The sequence below is a fragment of the Mesoplodon densirostris genome, chromosome 9 (assembly GCF_025265405.1).
Source record: "Mesoplodon densirostris isolate mMesDen1 chromosome 9, mMesDen1 primary haplotype, whole genome shotgun sequence".
Classification (NCBI taxonomy): Eukaryota; Metazoa; Chordata; class Mammalia; order Artiodactyla; family Ziphiidae; genus Mesoplodon; species Mesoplodon densirostris.
Genome location: NC_082669.1, coordinates 91115874 through 91138269, shown reverse-complemented (window position 1 = coordinate 91138269; position 22396 = coordinate 91115874). Strand labels below are relative to the sequence as shown.

Below are 22396 nucleotides of genomic sequence, written 5' to 3'. Positions count from 1 at the left end.
AGACTTTACTAGATTAAGCACAACCCACGACCTACTGAAATTTAAATGAGATGTTTGCTTTTCAGATAAGATCCATCTTACTTGAGGCTCCTCTCTTAGACGGCTACAAATTAAAGGGCCCAAAAAGTAGAGGACTCATTAACAGAAACCTAACAAGGCTGAAATTGTTGGCTGTGGAGGAACTTGTACATGTGTATCCTTTTCCTGTGCATTCCTGAAATCAGCTCGTTCTAATTTCCACATCACCTTATTTGTAGTTATTTCATCATTTGCATTTACCAAGTATATTATCATCCATATTCCATTAGCTCAAATTTTTCTCACCAATGTCTGTGGGAAAGCTGCCTGATCAAGATTGCTTGGATGGATGTAGGCTGCTACATAATTTTACTCACCAAGTTTTGTCCTGTTTAAATGTCGTCAAATCACATTCATAAAACAAATATATTTTGAGCACCTCTTCTGTGAAAAATCCTGGATCAGAAACTGAAGGGGGATATGTGGGGTGATTCGTTTAACCCTCAAATAGCTTACAGCAGCAGTTCTCGAAGTGAACCTTATAACCCTGGGAATCCCTGTGATTTCTTCAAGGGATCAGTGAGGTCAAAACTATTTTCATAATAACTAAGACATTCTTTGCCTTTTTTCACTGTACTTATATTTGCACTTAGAATGCAAAAGCAATGGTAGGGTAAAACTACTGGCATCTTAGCACAATTAATTAAAGGCAATGGCACCAAACTGTACTAGTCATCATTATATTCTTCACCTTCAATGTACTCACAGTAAAAGGAAAGAGTCAATTTCATAATTTAAGAATGTGCTGATGAAAGAGTAAAAATTATTAATTTTATTAAATCTTCACCCTTGAATTCATGTCTTTTTACTATTCTGTGTAATCAAATGGAAAGTATACATACAGCACTTCTGCATTCGGAAGTGTGATGGCTATATCAAAAAGCCCATAAACCATGCTTTGAGTCGCAAACTGAATTACCCACATTTTCCCCAAAGGAATACCATTTTTACTTGAAAGAGTAGCTGACAAACTATATGGCTATTCAGACCTGGGTAACTGATAGTCATTTTCTCAAAAATTAACAAAGTGAGCCTATCACTTCAAGGAAAATAACTGAGAGCATTTGTTGTCAATGATAAAACTGGGTATTTCAAGTGATAATTCGAATTTTGGAAAACTTGTATCTGCCACAGTGAGCTTGATAGCCTTCCATTACTTAAAAGTCTTTTCTAAAAAAAAAAAAAAGCCTTTTCTGATGAGATCAGTGGTAGTGTTAATGAATGTGATTTTTGTGTCAACATTTAGAAGATCTGCATAACTCAGCAAACTAATATTTTCCAAATGACCAATGTATGATGTTACAAAATCATGCATGATAAATAGATTTTAACATAACAAAGCACAGATATGGTTTCAAATTCCACATTGCAATTCACCTTTAAGAAATTAACACTGCTGAGTTTTCACGTAATATCAAAGAATATCATCTACAGTAATCTGAAAAGGTTCTTAAAATACTCTTCCCTTGGGTTTCCCTGGTGGCGCAGTGGTTGAGAGTCCACCTGCCGATGCAGGGGACACAAGGTCGTGCCCTGGTCCGGGAAGATCCCACATGCCGCGCAGCGGCTGGGCCCGTGAGCCATGGTCGCTGAGCCTGCGCGTCCGGAGCCTGTGCTCCGCAACGGGAGAGGCCACAAAGTGAGAGCCCCACGTACCGCAAAAAAAAACAAAAAAAACACCATTTCTACATCATCAATTTCTCCAGTCGTTTATCTCAAATGCAAATTCCAAATACTAGTAGATATGGAAATCATTAAATGCATATTTGTTAAATAAGCAATGGACACATATCTCATATACCTGATGGAAGTATCAAAAGCAACCCATCCATCAACCTGGAAGTGATCAGCCATTGATTACCTGAAAGAGTATCTAGTGATGCCATCCATCTGCCCAATATAATTGATATAGTTGCTACTTCAATGGTAACTCTCTTCCTTTTTTCTTTTTTTTTTTTTTTTTTTGTTACACGGGCCTCTCACTGCTGTGGCCTCTCCCGTTGCGGAGCACAGGCTCCAGACATGCAGGCCCAGCTGCTCCGCGGCACGTGGGATCCTCCCGGACCGGGGCACGAACCTGTGTCCCCTGCATCAGCAGGCGGACTCTCAACCACTGCACCACCAGGGAAGCCCTCTCTTCCTTTTTATACTCACCCCAGCGTTTGTTTTAAGAAGTGTTCTCTGAACAACACCAAAGTAGGTACGTTTAAAGATTCCTTTAGGGAATTCCCTAGCGGTCCAGTGGTTAGAACTCTGCGCTTCCACTGCTAGGGGCCTGGGTTCGATCCCTGGTCAGGGAACTTAGATCCCACAGCCATGCAGTGCAGCCAAAAAAAAAAAAAAAAATCCTTTAAATCATGCAGCAACATTAAATTCAGCATAAATTTTGCTCCCATTATGCACTAGGCACTATGATTTGATAATGTAACACTTATAACATACAATGTAACGTGAAAATGTACACTTGGTTCTAAACACCTAACTACACAATAGAAGTTTAATAGCTACATTAATGAAAAAGAAATGGGGTTTTAATCAATTCTAAATTTAATGAGACAATCTTATGATGTGGCTACAAATAAACATAATTCAAACTTGGACTACATTAATCATAGTGGCTATACACTGCCCCAAAAAACAGAAAAAAATGGACCCACTGTAGTTTGTACTTATCAGACCAGCTGCACTTGTGCTGAGTTCTAGGCCACGCTTGATATCTAGGGGCCCTGACAAAGTGCAGTAGGGTCAGGGTAGTTTGATAATATGGAAGGCAACATGTAGAGTTAGTTACCATGTGTCAAGTACTTCACCTGAATTTTCCTTAAATCTCCTCATGTCAGTGATACAAGTATTATTATCCTTGTCTTAAAATTAAGGAGATTCAGGCTCAGAGAGATTAAGTAACATGCTCAAGGTTGCAAAATGCTAGGAGGTAGCATTATCAAGATTTAAACCCAAGAGCCCCTTTAGTGGGTTGAATGGTGGCTCCCAAAAAGATACGTCCACATCCTAACTCCTGGAAACTATGAATGTTATCTTATTCGGAAAAAAGGTTCCTTCAGATGTAACTAAATTAAGGATTTTGAGATGAGGAGATCATCTGGGATTATCCAGGTTGGTACTAAATCCAATGACAAGTGTTCTTATCAGAGTGAGGCCAACAGAGATTACTGACAGAAAAGTGGGAGACAGTGTGCCCATGAAGGCAGAGACTGCAGTGATGTAGCTACAAGTCAAAGAATGCCAGCAGCCACCAAAAGCTGTAAGAGGCAAGCAACAAATTCTTTCTTAGTGCCTCCAGAGCGACTGTGGTCCTACAAACACCTGATTACTGACGTTTGGCCTTCAGAATTATGAGAATAAATTTCTGTTGTTTTAAGGTACCAAGTTTATGGTAACTTGTTGTAGTAGCCCTAGGAAACTAACATAGCCCCCAAACTCTATCCTTCCGGCATATCTCATTACCTTTCCAAGAAGGTTTAAGGATCTCGGGATATTTAAACTAAAATAGAGATGACTGAAAGGACTTTATTTTAAAAAAACACACAAAAACTATACTTATTTTTGGAAGTCCTGAAGAGCGAAAGTGAGACCAGTAGGTTAAAATTACAGGGAGAAACTTCAGTTGAAATTAAACTTTCTAACCATCTAAAAAAATATTAAAGACCAAACCGAGTTTCAGTAGTTAGTACCCACCAAAGTGATTTCCTATCACTGGATGTGTTCAAGAAGACTGATGACCATGTAACTTTGGGGAGTTGAGCTGGCTTAGATGACTTAGAACCTCTTCCCATTCCCAAGTTCCTAAAAATTATAAAATATTAGATGCTACCACAAAAACCTAGTAATAAGATAAAATATTACAAGTGAATTTTGCAAGGTTTCTACTATCATGTATTCAAATAAATACTATTAGTTATATGTCAGGCACTGTGCTTGGTGATGGACACAAACATGATGTCTACTTTCATAAAGCTTACAATCTGGTGGGAGGGACAGACATTTATCAAGTAATATACCAACAAATGTAAAACGACATGTATAGACATAAATGGTGAAGAAAAAGAATAAAAATAAGGGAAATGTGATAAAACTTCCCTGAGGAAATGATGCTTGAGTAGAGAGTTGAATAAAATTTACAAGATTTTACCAGATAAAAGCGAGGAAAAAGCTTTCCAGGCAGAAGGAACAATAGGAAAGGTCTAATGGTTAGGGCAGCATGTTTGATACAAAATTAGTCCAAAAGGTAAGTACAGCCACATTAAAGAGCTTTGTCTTCATCCTAAATGTGGGACATGATCAAACTTGTGTATTTAGAAAAGATCAATTAATTCTGCCTACAATGAGGAGAATGGCTTAGTGCTCAGCCAGAGTGGATGCAGGTGGACCAGTGATAGGTTATTTCAACAGTCCAGAAAAGAAACAATAGCAACTCAGACAAAAGTGATAATGCTGGAAATGAAGAGGATAATTTGAGCTTATTTAGAAACTTAAACAGGATTTGACAATATGGAAAGACCAAGGTTTCTGTTCTGAGAAAACAGATGAAACAGTGATACCCTTCACTGAGGTAAGAAAGAATGGAACAGGGCCAAGTTTGAAAAGGGAATCTCATTTTGGGATGAAGTACATCTGAGGCATCTGAGAGGTGTCAATTAGGCCATTGGATAGAGAGTTCTTAAACTCTGTTGGCAGGTCAAATCTGAGTATACATATTTACATGGAACAGCTGCATATTCTTTTATCTTTAAGGGAAAACAATTATTGTTATAAAATAATCATTATTCTTTAAATAAAGATAATTTCAAAATTGTGCTAGCCTAAAACACAAGAATCACTACCTTACCAAAGACCCTAAATTAATACTAACCAAAGATTACCTATTTAAAGGACATTAGATATATACCACTCATTTAGCTACAAAATGGATTTCTTCAGAATGAAAACAATCCATCTTGGTGGATTCTCAAGTTAGGATTAGTGACTGCTCTCACATCTTTCAAACACAAAACTGAAAAAAAAGTTTGAGGCAAAAAGTTTGTACTTTTTATTCCCAGATTGTCCACCTCCCCCTATGTCTGAAGACACTGACTTAAGCATCTTAATTGTCAAGTATAAATGATTAAGTTTTTCTCCTGGAAAAGATTCTAATTTTCAAAGTAGAAGGGAAGAGAATAAACAAATCAGACTTTTTTTCTTCCAACACATACCTCCGCAGGCTTTGTATTATACTTAGATGAAAAATGACTAGACTACTTTAGATACTGTGATAACTAAGGAAATATTCACCCTAGGTTTGTTTCCATTTTGTATAAACAAACAGACTAGCTACCAGAAAGATTAAAGACAGAACTAAATGAGTAGGCAAGAAAACTGGATTATATTACTAATTTTTCTAAAGAGAATCTACTGCACAAAATCTCTGAGAAAGCGCCAGTCTTCTTTTTTTTTTTTTGCGGTATGTGGGCCTCTCACTGTTGTGGCCTCTCCCTTTGCGGAGCACAGGCTCCGGACACGCAGGCTCAGCGGCCATGGCTCATGGGCCCAGCCGCTCCGCGGCATGTGGGATCTTCCCGAACCGGGGCACGAACCCATGTCCCCTGCATCGGCAGGCGGACTCTCAACCACTGTGCCACCAGGGAAGCCCAAGAGCCAGTATTTTTTACATAAAACTAGAATTATATATATCACATACTTCATTGAGGCAGAGGATGAACTAGACTACATAGCATTTTATATTTATAAATATATTTATATTTTACGTACACAAAATCTTTTGAACTCCCCACAAATAATGATTTTAAAAAACAAGCATTTTTAACACTCCTGTATTATGGTTGCTGCTACTAATATCAATTTGCTCTCAGTGGGAATATAACAACACAGAAGGTCCCAGAGTAAAATAAAAGACTAATGATACTGAGACAAACTTGTTCGCTTTAGAAACTATCCTACAAATAGGAATGTTGGCTCATGAAGTAGGAGGGCAGAGTGGAGGAAAAGCAAGTTAATATGTGAATGAAACTGAGGTTAACCCAGGATTTAGCTCTCATTCTTCACTAAGTAAGCTTTCATAGGCAAGCCCTTCCGCCCTTACTCCAAGTTACCCTTACCTCAGCAAAACCACACAGAGCATGAAACAGACAGTAAGCATTTCCTGGACTAATTTGTATTTGGATAGAAACTTTAATATCTTTTACATTTCATTAAAATGGATTTATAACTGCCCCATTAAGAATGTTTCAGGGGCTTCCCTGGTGGCGCAGTGGTTGAGAGTCCGCCTGCCAATGCAGGGGACGCGGGTTCGTGCCCTGGTCCGGGAGGATCCCACATGCCACGGAGCCGCTGGGCCCGTGGGCCATGGCTGCTGGGCCTGCGCGTCCGGAGCCTGTGCTCTGCAACGGGAGAGGCTGCAGCAGTGAGAGGCCCGCGTACCGCAAAAAAAAAAAAAAAAAGAATGTTTCAGGGCAAAAATAGACAAATCAAACACCCTTAGACATTTTTGGTTCAAGACAGTATACAGAGTATTATTTCATATTATCATATACAGTATATCCGTGCACAGTGTGTGTGTGCATGCAAGTACATACATGTACACTTAGGAAAATATCTAAAACCATATAATTAAAATATTGTTAAATATGTATGATTGATTTACAATTATTTTAAATTTTCTTCTCTTTGCTTTTCTATAATAAACACATATACGTACCTTTTTACATTAAGAAAATATATTTATTGTTTACCATGTCATAATACGAGACTCAGAACTAATTTTAGAAGGAATTTTTATTTAGAAGAAACTTTACCATTTCTGTCCTCTTCATTTTTCAAATGGGGAAAAAGGCCCAGTGAGGATAAGTGACTTGCCTGCCCAAAATCTGATAGTTGACTCCCTATGGCCATAATTATATTATTCATACTTATGTTTATTTTTTCTAATTATGAAAGTTAATGCATTTTCATTAAAAATAATCTGAAAAATAATGAAAGCTATAGGAAAGAAAATGAAAATCACATATATGCTTATCAACCAAAAATAACCATTGATTTGGGGAGTTTTTTGTTTGTTTCCTTTCTAAAAATTTTCACTACAAAAATAATACATCTTCAATGTAGGAAAACTTAAAAAATATAAAGATAAAAAGTAAGGAGGGCCTCCCTGGTGGCGCAGTGGTTAAGAGTCCGCCTGCCGATGCAGGGGATACGGGTTCGTGCCCCGGTCTGGGAGGATCCCATATGCCGCGGAGCGGCTGGGCCCGTGAGCCATGGCCGCTGGGCCTGCGCGTCCGGAGCCTGTGCTCCGCAACGGGAGAGGCCACAACAGTGAGAGGCCCGCATACCGCAAAAAGAAAAAAAAAAAAAAAAAAATTAAGGAAAAAAGACAAAAATTTTAACACTCAATCACATAATTGGTGATACTGGAATTATTTCTTTAGACTTAGTTCCTAAAGCCAGTTTGGGGTCAACAGACTAGTTCTATGATGGTGTTTTTATGTAGCAAACCCTGGTGGATTATTTAGTTTGTGATTATTTTTATATAAAAGATCTATTACTGAAAATTTTATTTCACAATTGTTTAATGAAAGACAAAGGACTAAAAGAAGGTGAACAAAGAAAATACTCCAGTTCTATTTAGGGACAGATTTAGTGAATGTAAACATAATCCACAAACACAAGCCCAATTGCAAGCTGCATAACACAAATTTTCTTAAGATTACCCAATATGTTTATTCATGTAATTCTTTTTTTTAATTAAATTAAATTAAATTTAAATTTTTTTGTAATTCTTGTGTTTACCAATACTTTTACAGGGTAACCTATACAGTTGCCAACTGGCATTAATTACAGAAAAAAAATGAATTATGAGCAAATATATTTATAAAAACAAGCAAATCAAACTCATAAATTACTGAACCATCATTAACTCAATTAGCAAGACATTTGAAAATATTCATTTTTATTTGATCCTTTTAAAATTTCTACCTTCTACATATTTTATAATGTACATAAATGTATTAGTACAATAATAGGAATACCATTTATAAATAAATGTGATTCAGAATGTGTGCTCAAAATTTACTTGTAAGGGTGACAATAAAATTTGGAGATCACTGCCCAGAATCCGGGGCCTAGCTGACAAAACTGTCTCCTAATGCAATTTCAAAGATCCAAAGATTAGAAGAAGAAAGTAAACATGACCAGTTATCTAAAACTTCATATGAAATATTTTAGGAATCAAATAAGTTCTAGTATGAAACATTACTAAATAATTTGCTTAAATTTCCAGATTTTGGGACTTCCCTGGTGGTGCAGTGGTTAAGAATCCGCCTGCTAATGCAGGGGACATGGGTTCAATCCCTGGTCCAGGAAGACCCCACATGCCACGGAGCAACTAAGCCCGTGCGCCACAACTACTGAGCCTGCACTCTAGAGCCCACGAACCGCAACTACTGAAGCCTGCACTCCTAGAGCCCATGATCCACAACAAGAGAAGCCACGGCAATGAGAAGCCTGCACACGGCAACGAAGAATAGCCCCCGCTCGCCACAACTAGAGAAAGCCCATGAGAAGCAACGAAGACACAACACAGCCAAAAATAAATAAATAAATAATTTTAAAAATCCAGGTTTTATCAATGGCTTAAGAAATGAGAACACTAGCAATCTGTTACCATTATATCATTTTAGACCTCAAAACATTTCATAATTGTCATATTTCACACACACCCTATAAGACAGGCCAATGGTATTTTCATTTCATGGTCAGAAAAACTAAGCAAGGAGAGAATAAATGTGTTGTCCCAAATCTCTGGATTGGTACATGTGCCTTTTAGAAGTTTTCCAAAGTGCATATAAACAACTACCACCTTACAAATGAATTTGACTTTGCTGTACACCTGAAACTAACACAGCATGATTCAACTATACTTCAATATAAAATAAAAATTAATTTTTTAAAAATGAATTTGAGTGCAGTCTAATGAACCATTTAGCTTTCTTTCAAAACTCACTTTCTCTTTAAAACAATAGTAATTTGATCCCCGCACAAAGCCTATTGTATAGAGTTCATGAATAGTCATATACAGTGTGAATTCTGGAATATAAAAAAGCAAGGAATTCAGATGACTTGACAAAATTCTGAAGCTGGTTAAGCTTTGGTTTGGCATTCCTCCCACCTTCCTTCTGGTGCTCCTACTCCTATCTCCGAAAGGTACCTTACATCTTCCCAAAGTTCCTCACCCCAGACACCTACTCAAAGTTTCTTTCCCTTGCTTGATCTAGCCCAGTCAGGATAACTGATTTCAGCCAACTAACACAACCAACATTTGACTTAATCATTAACATTACCCAAAAGGCCCTTGACTTTTCTGTCTCTCAAGAACCCCTTGAGAATCTCATAAAAGTTAAGGACCCTCTCCCCAGAAAAATCATATAGGCCCACACAGTATTTTTCAAACAATTTCAAGATTCAGGATCACACAGCCAAAATATATCCATGAACCCCAGAACTATAAAACCCAGGTTAAAAAACCCTGCACTTAACCTATAAATATCATAAAACTTCAAAAGAGATGATAAACTTTAAAGATTATAAACTCAAATATACGATACTATATATACTCAAATACATAAACTCTAATTGTTAAAATTTAAGTCATCTCCCAAAGTTTTTATGTTGTAATTCTCATGAGAGAAGGAGAGTAACAGGACCTATTCCTAAGCACAGGTCATCTATTAAATTGTGTTTTAAGGCCCTACCCCTATATTCAATAAGACCCCAGAAATCTATTGTGTTTAATTATCATGATTCATGGCAAAACAATACATACATACACACACATAAACATTCAGAAAATTTACTTTATTTCTTAATTGCCAAATCCAGTTTTTATCCCAGTGAGCTCCGTAGTATTTCACATTGCTAAATCCTCTGTTAAAATTCCATTAATCCCTATCCTCAGCTTCTTCAACCCTATACCATTTATCTTATCTCTTCAGCCATTGTTTTTCAACTCCCTTCACAGGCCTCTCTTCTTCCACTTGACCTTCAGATATAGATGCTACCCAAGGCTGCCTTAGTTGTTTCCTCACTCTTGATATTATACTCTTTTGCAGTATCTATATGACATTATGCCAATGAATACAAATCTCCTAATAGATCCCCTCTTCCCCTGAGCTCCAGTCCAAGTCTTCAGGTAACTAACCTATTTGACATATCTTGATTCCCACACCTAGCATCATACCCTATTACCTTCCTCCTCAAATTCTGTTCTCCCTATACATTCCCTACCTTATTAAAGGCATCATCATCATCATCCATTAACCAACTATAATCTTTAACTCGCCCATGCTCTTCCCAATCAGGCCACAACCTCATCAGTTTCATTTTCCACTACTCCCCAAGTACAGCAAAATCTGCTTGCTTTCTAAAATCAGACTATCATTCCCTTCATCTAGCCTCTTCTTTTTCATCAGTAAAACAGCTACTCATCCTTCAAAGTCCTACTTAAGCATCCACTACATGAAAAGTCTTCCCTAACCTCACTTACTCTCCCTGTATCACTCACCCCTTCCCCCAGAATTCCCTCCCTACTTCTATAATCCCACACCACTCTTTCTTTACTTTAGTTCTCAACAAACTGTATTATAGCTAGTTGCACCCTTATCTTTCTCCGCTATAGACAAAGCCCACGGTTTATTTGTTACTCTTGCACCTAGAACATGACTGGAATATAGTATGTCTTTAATCAATGTCTGGTGAATAAATGGCAAAACTCCAGAGTGAGGACACACTTAAGGTTACTTCTCAGTGGAAGGTACGCCTCATCCTCTTTTGAACATAAAACTAATTAAGTCCCCTAGTCTCTAACTCCCCATTGCTAGTCCACTGCTTAGTTTTTTCCACTCCACGGCATGTGGGATCCTCCCGGACCGGGGCACGAACCCACGTCCCCTGCATCGGCAGGCGGACTCTCAACCACTGCGCCACCAGGGAAGCCCCCACTGCTTAGTTTTAAGCAATGTTTCACGAGAACATTTCCTCACTTCCTCTTGTTCTTTGTAGGTTTAGCTGCCAGCCTAACCACATTAGCATTCAGTGGCAGCAACAAAACAGACTCTTCAAGTTCTAAAAAGTAAAGACTTTACAACTACCAACAGTAAAATATAAGCTCTTTTTTTAAAATGGTCTAAACATTTATGCATACAAAGTTCATTCTTCATGATTCTGAGAAAGGCTTGTCATAGTTTATCCAACAGGCACCATTTAAGAGTTCTGAAGAAAATGTCCACTTAAAACTGTCAGCCAAACTTTTCACATTTGTAACCACAGAAATCAGCATACATGAACTAATCTAAATACTGTGCTTATATACTAAACAATACACTTACAAATGGTAGACACTGTATATCACCAAACTGATGACCCAAACGAAAGTAGCTCTTTTAGCTTCTTTTAAAAATACATCTCCAGGGGCTTCCCTGGTGGCGCAGTGGTTGAGAGTCCGCCTGCCGATGCAGGGGACACGGGTTCGTGCCCGGGTCCGGGAAGATCCCACATGCGGGAAGATCCCACATGCGGGAAGATCCCACATGCCGTGGAGCGGCTAGGCCTGTGAGCCATGGCCACTGAGCCTGCGCGTCCGGAGCCTGTGCTCCGCAACGGGAGAGGCCACAACAGTGAGAGGCCCGCGTACCGCAAAAATAAATAAATAAATAAATAAAATAAAAATACATCTCCAAAATTCCAGCGATCATCCCAATCTGTAAAATTAGATTCTCTTACCAGTATCATCTACCCTTTCCCCCTCTCCTCCCCACCAACTCTCCCCCAACACACACACACACCTCCCTTACTAGACATGGCTTCCTCAGAAATTATCTGATGGCTCGGGAGCAGTTTGATAACGAAGGCTACCAAGTCTGGAATTCTGGAGAAGATTCCTTATGGTCGGTTTATTTTCTAAGTGACTGCTGCTGATGATACAATACAGATTGACCTCAAAGATCACAAATGTGGTAGGCCTGCCTTAACCACCCCCTAGTTTTGCTTTGGTTGTTTTTGTTTTGGGGGAGGGGGTCCTTTTAAAAATATACTAGAATATCTCTATGAAGTTGTATTTCTGATTTTTCTTCAGTTCATATAAATGTTCACATTTTAGGACTAAAGACCACGTGATGAAATCTTTTTGAAGCTTCAGTTACTAAACTGCACTGAGTGGGGTTGAAAACATTTTAGCGTAATTATGAAATGCACTGCAGAAAAAATATATATATTCCAAGGTATATACAATCCACTTATTTTCCTTGAGCAATCAAAAATTCTGTTCATTTTCTAAGTTTTGTCCTCATTACATCAAAATAACTTCAGACAAAGCATTCTTGTTGCTCCAGGATTAAAAGTTTCCAATAGCTCAATGTGGTTATAATCTTCTGGAAACACCTGAAATTGATTTGTTTCACCTCCTTTACTTTTTCTCTTCCAGCCTGTTCTCCTTAGTAAAACACTGATGGATAAAAGCACTAGCTGAAAAGCCAAGGAAGTGGATATTCCACTCCCTAGTTAATAAGGAAGAAACTATATGATACATAATGCTCAATATGATACATAATGCTCAAAATTTAACATGTATCCAGAGCCTAAAAAAATACTGATTGGACTTGGTCTAAATAAAATGTTTCTAAAATAAACTTAACAAGTGGGTTTCTTTTTCATTGCTGTTTTACTAAGCATTCATGGAAAATTATATTTGGGTAAGCTCAGGCTGAAAACACTAGCTTTAGCTCTCAAGGAAAACATGAAAGAACAGAGAGAAAATTTCCTTCAGTATAAAACATTTTCTGAAATGCTTTTTTTTTTTTTTTTTTTTTTTGCTGTACGCGGGCCTCTCACTGCTGTGGCCTCTCCCGTTGCGGAGCACAGGCTCCAGACACACAGGCTCCGCGGCCATGGCTCGCGGGCCCAGCCGCTCCGCGGCATGTGGGATCTTCCGGGATCGGGGCACGAACCCGTGTCCCCTGCATCGGCAGGCGGACTCTCAACCACTGCGCCACCAGGGAAGCCCTGAAATGCTTTTTACAAAACCACAGATTGATATTTACCTGTAAGACTGATTTTCCAAATACTATTTATATATGTATTATTAAGCATCACACATAGATATACATAAATGTCTAAATTCAAATATCGAATTTCCTGGATTAATTACAGTCCCAGAGAGAGTATGCCAAAACTTTTGAGGTTAGAGCAGACACTTCTGAGACTCAACAACCCACAGAGCTCCCCTTTACCCTCCAACTTTTCAGAGTGGCACCGAGTAGATGAACAAGCCCACTGCAGCATGAAGGACTGGGCTTGCCTAAAGATATCTGACAGAAGCTGAACCTATGCAATAACTTCCTGTTCTCCAGAGACTGGAGGGTGTGCTTCTAAAGGCTGACAGCTTACAGAACTTCCAGAAACCAAAAAATCAGTACACCTTTTCAAATACTTGTGAAAAAAATTTTAATTTCAATAATACTGTTCATTATTATTATTCCCCAACAAACATTTACTGAATGCCTTATTACATATACAGAAAGAGGTATAAAAAATTTAACCCCAGGGGCTTCCCTGGTAGTGCAGTGGTTGAGAGTCCGCCTGCCGATGCAGGGGGCACGGGTTCGTGCCCCAGTCTGGGAAGATGCCACATGCCGCGGAGCGGCTGGGCCCGTGAGCCATGGCCACTGAGCCTGCGCGTCCGGAGCCTGTGCTCCGCAACGGGAGAGGCCACAACAGTGAGAGGCCCACGTACCGCAAAAAAAAAAAAAAAAAAAAAAAAAATTTAACCCCAGACTACAAGGAGCTTAAATTTCCCTTAGGAGTCACCCATTTTCTATCATTTCACATAAAATACTTCTTGAAGTAAGCCTGCTTGAACCTATGATGTATAGGCAATGCAAACTCAGATATTTAAATCATGGGAAGTTGGTCTTTAGCTCCCTAAAAAATTAGAGATGGATACATAATTGTGACTTAATAAAACCAAAAAACCGTACAATTTTGGGTTCCATTGGAGTATACATGAATTGGGAGGGAAACCTGAAATCCTTTCTCCTTTAATTCCCTCTATATCTGGACAAGGGCCCTCATTATCTCCTACTCCTATAGTTACTTCCCTAAATCTGCTGAATTGCCTTAAAACCTGGTAAGAAAACTCCTGTCTTGGGGATAAGAAACCTTTTTTCCCCCCCTCAATGAGAATATACCAAGACTCCCAAGCAAAAAGTAATTTTCCTCATGTATACTGAGTTTGAGATGGGGGGGGGAGGAGGAAGGCAGGGAGATGAAATCAAAGGACTTCAAATAAAGATGAACCAAAAGATAGTAAACAGTAATTCTTATTCTGATGGGCCTTGTTGAAAGCCACATCTAACTCCTGTCAAAAAAAAAAAGTCCCACAAAAAATTCTGCACACAATTCTGGACCCAAGTTAAGAATAAGTATACTAAAAAGAATAAGTATACTACATTACATTTACATTTGATAATTGTATGTTTGCTTTGCACTCATAAAATAAGGAAATTACACTCGGATGCACAGATGAAGCTAGTCATATTTTCACTACCTATGAAATAACACATCGAGAACTTTCAAACACAATTTTAGGGAGTCAGGCCACTACTGAATTAAGGGAAGGAAAAAACCCCAGCAACTCCAAAGTCGCCCCTCCCTTGAGTGAGGAACAACTCAATAACTTACTGTTCAAGACCAAAGGAAAAGGAATTTTTTTAAAGGCTGGGCGAAGGTGAAATGGGGAAAGGATCACTGTGAGCTGTGACAGATGATGCCCTCGACAAAAGGTGTGAGATGTGCATACCCATTCTCCCGCAGAGCTGACAGTCTCACTCACACTACCTTTCACCTTAAGAGTTTCCAATACATTGTCTCTACACACTTAAGAAAATGTGAATTTTGCTCTGACCACAGAAAGAATTAAGCACAAGTGACACCAGCTGTAAAGTAAGCAATTAATATACGCTAATCTAATGTTTAAGAAGGGATGGATACCAGGCAACAGCTCCTCCAACTGGCTGGATATCATTTGAAGCCCTAAAAATATTAAGATTTTTAAACAACTTCAAGTTCTGATGGGCACAGTCAAACAGACTGTCGAAACTTTAGGACGTACAGCAACGACACAACAGGTGAAAGAGGTGGTGGACATCATCGCCCAGTTAAGTGGATAACGCAAAGGGCAAACCCTTGAGTTCCCCGAAAGGCTGGGGATGTGGCCTAATACCCATGCACAAGGCCATCCAGAGCCCCTGTCGTTCCAGTGGCAAAGGTTCGGTTCCTTCCCGGGGTCGCGCCACTCCCCCTGTCCCTCACCCAGGGGACCAATACCCCAAGCACAGGAAGAACCGAGCCCCCTCCACGGGCAGCATCTCTGCTAGGGAAGAAAACACAATGTCGCTCCTTATTTCTGCGTACAAAAGGACTTTGCGCCCTCCTCCTCGAACTGCCGCCGCTGCCGCCTCCTAACTTGCAAGAAGGTGGGCAACGCGCCATATTCCAGCGTCCCCCAGTCTACCTGGGTAACAAGCCCACGCCACCCCGGCGGGAGGGAAGCTTCGGAGGTTGCCCGAAGAGCCAGCCTCCTCTCCCGCAGGAGACAGCAGCTCCCGCGCCCCGGCCCAGCCCGCCGCACCGCGCCGCCCGCGGACCAGACCCGGGAAGGGCCAAGGAGGCGAGCTGGGAGCCGCGGTTCCGTCCCGCGCAGCCCGCCCACCTCCCGCTCCCAGGCCGGCGCGCTCTCCCGGGCCTCCTGCTCCCGAAGCCGCGGGAAGGCCGGGCCCGGGCCCCGGGTTCCACGGCGGAGAGGAGGCCGCGGCCCCGAGAGCCTCAGGCAGCGGGGGAGGCCGGAACCCTGGGGCTCTCGGGAGGGCAGAGCCTCCCTCCCGAGCCCGCCAGGACGCCTGGGGCCTAGTGAGGCCTGCGCATCCTCGGGGTGGCGGTTTGACTGGGCCGGGCCGGGGCCCCCCGCCCGAGGCGGGCCGAATCCGGCGGGGGCCCAGGCCTGGAGCCGGGGGCGGCAGGGTGCCGGCTGCGAGGCGGGCCGGCCGGCCGGCGGGCGGGCGGCGTGTTGCGGCTGCGCCGGGGCTGAAATAGCTGGAGATTGCGCGGTAGGGCACTCACCTCAGAGCGGCTGCGCTACCGTGGGCCTGCGCCGTGGAGACTGCGACCGCGCCGGCTCCTCGCAGCCTCCTGCCACCAGCGGCAATGGCGAGCGCTGCCGCCTAAGCCGCCGCCGCCGCCGCCGCCGCCGAGGAGGGGGAGGGGAGGGAGAGGAGGCACGCACGCTACGCACGGGCTCGGCTTCCCCGCCCGGCCGCCGCCATGATGGGGAGGTCGGCACTGCCTCGGCGGGGCATCCCGGAGGGTGTTTGGGCTCGGACCCCGGCCGTCCCCCGAGGTCTGCCCGCGTTCACATTTCCCTGTAGAGGTTTGGATGGAGCCGGAATCACGAAAGCAACTGTATTAGGGAAATGTGCACGCCCCGGGGAAGTAACGCAGGCGACCCAAGATGGTTGCTAATCTGTAAATAGTCACATTTCTTGCCCCCCAACCCCGGGAAATAGGACCTCCTGAGCGTGCCTCGATAATGGGAGAGGGGCTTCCCCACCTTTTCCTCCGCGCTGTCTTGCCAGTCGCTCCCTCACCCTTTCTTTGAAATGACCTTTGCTTCCCTATTTCAAACTCTGCCCAAGTATTTAAAAGCTAAAGTTTTTGTACAAAGCAATATATAAATGTTTTCGCTCATTCATTCATTTGGCAGACATCTCCAGAGGGCCCATTCGGTGCCAAGTATTTTTCTGGACGCGCTGGAGATGTACCTGTTTGGAAAAGGAAGTCCTTACTCTCATGAGCAATGAGTGGAGGGAGTCAGAAGCAATAGGGACCCCCCAAGCAAGTGCCTGAGAAGTAGGGAGGGGTGGAGACTAGAAAAACTACTGTTAGAGACACAGGAGAGGTAGTTTTTGTTGTTCTTTGTTTTTTAAATTGTGATCTGAAGAGTACCTGCATCAGAGTCATTCAGACTGATTATTTAAATCCTGGGGTCCAAATGGTCTCTCCAGGATCTTGGCTTCTTAGCCCAGAAACCCGCATTTCTAACACCCCCCGCGCCCCACCCCACCCCCAAATACACACATTCTCCTGGGGATTGTCATACATACCGTAGTTTAAGAACCGTTGCTTTAGGGAATTACTAAACATCCCAAAGAGTGTCAAAAAACAATTTGACAAAACCAGGATACTTTAATTTTCAAGAAGATTCCAGTTACCTCAAAATTCAACATAATTAAACACAGAATGTCTCTTTTGTCCAGCGTGTCTAAGAGAGTGTCACCGCCTACCACCCAGGTGTTCAAGCCAAAACCTAGGAATGATCCATTACTCCTTTCTCCCTGAAGTGCCATTATCAGTTAGAGCTTTTAAAACAGTTGTTCCCTGTCATTTTTACCTTGGTCCAGGTGACTCTCATCTCTCATCAAGATACTGCAATAGACCCTTCATGGTCTCCCTGCCACAGGAATTGCCGTCCCCAATCCATTCTCCACCCTCCGGCTTGAATGGTCTTTCAAAAAAGTAAATCATGTCACTTTTCTGCTTAACAGGCTTAATAAGGTCCCATTACACATAAGTTAAAGTCTACAATTCTTTGAGGTGCCTGCAGGGCCTTTCGTGATCTCAGCCCCTGCTGCATCTCTAACCTCATCTGTCAAAGACTTCTCCCTCAGGCTGCAAACAAACTGGGAAGCTCTCAGGTCATACAAGACAGGAAGTTCTCCCACCCCACAACTTTTGTAAGGGCTGCTCTCTCAGCACAAAACTTCTCTGTCTTCTCCTTCTATTCATCTGCTTAAACCTGCCCCTGAATAATTCCTACTACTCCTCAAGTTCTCCTCCAGGAAACGTTCCCTCATTTCTCCCTTCCATCATCACACCCAGTATTTACCACCTATGTTTATTGAGCCCTCACATTGTGTCAGGCCCTATTTTAAGTCCTTTACACTCATTACCTCCTTTCTTATTTAATTCTCAAGTGGAGTCCAGGAGGTAGGTACTACTATTATTATTATCTCATTTTGCTGATGGAGAAACAACGGTATATAGAGATTGCTTGCTCAAACCCAGACAGTAAAAGGCGGAGCCAGGTCTGAAAGCCATCAGCCTGACCTCAGAGTTGTGCTCTTAACCATTACCATATTTTTTCAGATTGCAGGTGGATACCCACTGATGAAGCACAAAATTAACTTAGTGAGCCATGACCAACATTTCATGAAAGAAATAGAAAATATCAGAGAACATCAAACTTAGTAAGACTCTTGTTCTATGAAACTCATTTCAGATATATAAATGTATGTGCATAGGTGTGTATTTGTGCTAGATCATGCTATAAAATGCACTTCTTCTTGGATTTCAGTTGCAAAAAAATTTGAAAGCACTGCATTATTCTTTCTACACAGTACTTCTCCAACCATGTATCCTCCACAATCCAGAAGCTGCAGGAGGGCAGGGATTTTGTTTTGTTCATGACCATATACCAGCATCTTGTGCAATGCCAGTCTCATAGTAGATCTTTAAAAAAAAAATTTTTTTTTTTTTTTATTATTATCGTTTTTAAATTTTTTTAGGCCATGCCGTGCGGCATGCAGGATCTTATTTCCCCAACCAGGGATCGAACCCATGCCCCCTGCATTGGGAACATGGAGTCCTAACCACTGGACTGCCAGGGAAGTCCCAGTAGATCTTCAATACTCATATGTGTCTACCCTCCTCAGAAATACAAATTACAAAAATAAATAAAGAGGGCTTCCCTGGTGGCGCAGTGGTTGAGAGTCCGCCTGCCGATGCAGGGGACACGGGTTCGTGCCCCGATCCCGGAAGATCCCACATGCCGCGGAGCGGCTGGGCCCGCGAGCCATGGCCGCGGAGCCTGTGTGTCCGGAGCCTGTGCTCCGCAACGGGAGAGGCCACAGCAGTGAGAGGCCCGCGTACAGCAAAAAAAAAAAAAAAAAAAAAAAAAAAAAATAAAATAAATAAATAAATAAATAAATAAATAAAAAGAAATACAAACGACTTTGGCTTATGACCCTCAGCATCTGAGGGGGTATAGTTCTAGGACCACCACAGATACCAAAATCCCAAGATACTCAAGTCACTTATATAAGATGGCCCACGTAGTATTTGCATAGCACTCACCCACATCTTCCCCTTCTCCTGTATACTTTAAATCATCTCTAGATTACTTATAATACCTAATACAATATAAATGCCATGCAAATAGTTGTAAATACAATGTAAATAGTTGCCAGTGCATGGCAAATTCAAGTTTTGCTTTTTGGAATTTTTTGTATTTTTTCTCCACATATTTTCGATCTACCGTTGGTTGAGTCCAAAGATGAGGGACCTGTGGATACAGAGGACCACTGTACTTCCCTAGACAAATGAGCCTGGGAACCCCAGTTGCTCTATTCAAAAGACTCAAAATGACCTGAGAGTCTAGAATCAGTCTCAGAAAAAATGCAGACAAATCTACCGTAAGAGATTAAAGAAGAACTAGATTCCAACAAAGTTAGAATGGTCATTTGATTGACTGGTTACCTATAAAAAATTATACTGTGTGCTAAATACCAAGTGAGTGGTGATACAGGTAGTAAGCACTCAGGTAATCAGAATTGAAGTTATGTGAGAACTCCTAGGGGGAGATAGAAACAAAGAGGGATGAGTTGGGGCAACTGGGGACTCTTCAGGACCCACTGATAAACTGCATGGAGTTCCAAAAACAGCAGCAGCTTCCCCATCTCTGCTTAGGAATGTGCACAGCCCCGGCCCAATAAGGATGGATGGGAACCTGACACCATGGAGCAACTTCAAGGGAGCTTTGCCTCTTTGGGAACGTCAAGGACTGGCCCAAGCAGGGTCTGCATTTCCAGAGAGTGCTAGCCCAAGTGGCCAGAGCACATGCTTTCAGAGGCCACAGGCCACTACTGGGGAGGCATGTTGCATCATAACATGGGTGCTGGGGTCAAATTCTTGGTTTGAAGCCCGGCTGTACCACTTCCTACCTGTGAGACTTTGGCAAGTGGTTTAACATTTTAAGCTTCCTTTTCTTCACCCATGACATGGAAATAAGGAGATAATACTCACAAAGGACTCAGGACAGTACCTGGCACCCAGGAAGCACATAGTAAGTGCTGGGTATGATTAGCTCTCCCCATTACCATTAATCATGTAAATTGCTTGGTACAAAATACAGGTATGATAGGTGGTGGCTGCTGTGATGGTGATGATGATGATGATGAATGAGTGTTCCTGAACACATGTTTCTATCCCTGGGGACTCCCCAAAAAAGTTGGGAAGAGCATTCAAGGGATGCCAAGACAAGGGATTTGTGTAAGGGAGCAGTGTGTAACAAGGTTAGAAATGTCAAGATGAGTTCTTTTATACCTAAGGGTGATTTGTGGGAGAGGGGACAGAAAAGACTATTTATTGTTACTTGTTTTTTTTTAAATTAATATTTGCTATATTAAGGTAACAACTTTTAAAACCAATCTTTCTTTACACCTTTAAGCTTAATTCATTAATCTCATCTATTTATATATCTAAGGAGTTTTAACAATCATTTTCAAAGGGCCGTCCTCTTACTGAACCCAAGCTCTGCTGATGATCCCCCATAATATATATCTCCTGTTCCAAACTGTTTCCCGTGGGTCTGGCCTACACATGAGACTTCAAACTGTGATCAGGAGCTCATGTCATACAGACGCCGTAATTTCAGTAGGTTAAAGCCTGCCCCCTATATCTTCCCTCAAAGCTCCTCCTCCTGTGGTCCCTGTCTCAATTCACAGTGTCTATGGGTTATAAGATCTTAGAATCTTTTTTTTTTACATGACTTCTCAGTTCAATTCAACACATATTTATTGAGCACCTATTAGGTACCAAATGCCTTGGTGCTGGGGTTACAATGGGAAACATGGACCTTGTCTTTCTTGCGAAGAGGCTGATTAATGCTCCTTCAACTCAACTGGAATACACTAAGGTCCCTTAAATAACTACTTCACTTACAACATTGTCAATAAATTTCCCTAAACATTTTAATAAGCATTTATATACATCATATATTCACTTTGCCTTTTAAATATGGTAATTAAATGCCTGATCTAACAAACAAAACCTCCTCATATACTTAATAACAATAACAATAACTTATTGAGCATTCATTAAAAGTCAAACAGTATTGCAAGCTCTTGTATGAATTCATTAATTCCCGCACAACAACCTTATGAAACAGGTACTGTTATCATACTTATTTTACAGGTGAGAAAACCAAGGCAAAAAGTTCAAGTTACTTGCTCTTAGTCAGATATCTAGCAAATAGCTATTAATCGAATACTCTTATAAATCTATTAAACTTATAAAGGACGTCAGATTCTCTTTCAATATTATTTGCATACTAGTAAAAATCTCTAACACGAGTCCAAAATCAATTATTCAGTTATATATCTTACATTGGAATCACAGGCTAATTTGTCAGATTCTCTAATTAATACATTATCTAAATCTTACAAACATTGAAAATGCCAAATTACACAGAATAGTACTAAAGTTAACACAAAAATGAATACTATGGATTTGGTGTATTTCATCTTTCTCGTATTTAATTCTAAACTGTCTTAGAATTAAATGACATTTACCATCCCGAGCACATTGAGGGTACTGCGTCAAGCCTCCTGGGCTTACTTTGCAGGAGAATGGGGAGTCTTGTCTCAGCAGCCTGAGGTTGCTTTTTGGCCAAGATGTGTCAGATTCTTCTGCCACCACTGTGAACACGCCAAGTCCCTTCTGTGTGATGCTATGTCAACAGGGTTCTCCCAGACCCTCCTGTACAGATTAGATTCCCATGATGCTTTACCTAGTTCTTTCTGGACCTATTGATTAGGTTATGAGGTCTGGAAAAAATCTGGTAACCACCCAGGTTCCCTCCCTTCTTGATGAGATCCAACTGACCTCTTTACTGGATGATTATATTTGCATTCTTTTCCTATTCTTGCTCTGCATGCCATAATCCTAAGATCATTCTAATGACAAAAAAAAAAAAGGTACGTTGAGACTGTAGAGGGCCCTAATGGCCTCCTTAGGAACTGGTTCTTAACTCAGTAGGCAACAGATACCTTATGACGATTTTGAGCAAGGCACTAACAAGATCAGGATAGTGTAGATTCACTAGAATCCGAATATGAGTTGAGCCACTGGTCCCTAGAGGGCACTC

The 22396-nt window shown here is 41.3% G+C and overlaps 1 protein-coding gene across 10 annotated transcripts in view; it reads right to left on the bottom strand.

Annotated features, from left to right (window-relative positions):
* Positions 1-16363, bottom strand: part of NRF1 (nuclear respiratory factor 1) — a 127234-nt gene extending 110871 nt beyond the window's left edge. For 7 of the 10 annotated variants that reach the window (XM_060108494.1, XM_060108500.1, XM_060108493.1 and 4 more), the window contains exon 1: positions 16258-16363. The gene's annotated coding sequence lies outside the window, so the exon portion shown is untranslated. Of the gene's footprint in view, positions 1-15465; positions 15483-15552; positions 15572-15652; positions 15732-16257 lie in introns of those variants that run through there. The other 3 variants (XM_060108495.1, XM_060108496.1, XM_060108497.1) reach the window with 3 other exon arrangements.
* Between the last annotated feature and the right edge of the window lie 6033 nt (positions 16364-22396).